Genomic DNA, 564 nt, shown 5'->3' with positions numbered 1-564 from the left:
AAAAATGACCGCATTCCGGAGGGGCCATTTGGTCTAACTTAAGCCAGTTTTTGAAAAAAATGTGATTTTCCCCACCACCTCCAAATCACACAAACTTTCTTGAACATGGTGACCCACATGTGCCAATCATGGCTATGAAAGAAAATTTGGAAAAGGAATATTTTACAATGCCCCCCTGAGGTATAGACCGATGTTTTGACCAGTCAATATAGAGGGCATTATAAATTAATAATAAATTCAAAAAAATGTAAAACCCTGGAAACCCACCTTTGTTTGTGCAATAGATCATGTGTGCCAAAGTTGAGGTCATTTGGAGGTGGTCGAAAAAATGACCGCATTCCGGAAGGGCCATTTGGTCTAACTTAAGCCAGTTTTTGAAAAAATGTGATTGTTTCCACCACCTCCAAATCACACAAACTTTGTAGAACATGGTGACCTACATGTGCCAATCATGGCTATGAAAGAAAATTTGGAAAAAGAATATTATACAATGCCCCCCTGAGGTATAGACCGATGTTTTAACAAGTCAGTCTAGAGGGCATTATAAATTAATAAAAATTCAAA

The sequence above is a fragment of the Triticum dicoccoides genome, chromosome 2A (assembly GCF_002162155.2).
Source record: "Triticum dicoccoides isolate Atlit2015 ecotype Zavitan chromosome 2A, WEW_v2.0, whole genome shotgun sequence".
In the NCBI taxonomy this organism is placed as follows: Eukaryota; Viridiplantae; Streptophyta; class Magnoliopsida; order Poales; family Poaceae; genus Triticum; species Triticum dicoccoides.
Note: the sequence above shows the minus strand (reverse complement) of the source record.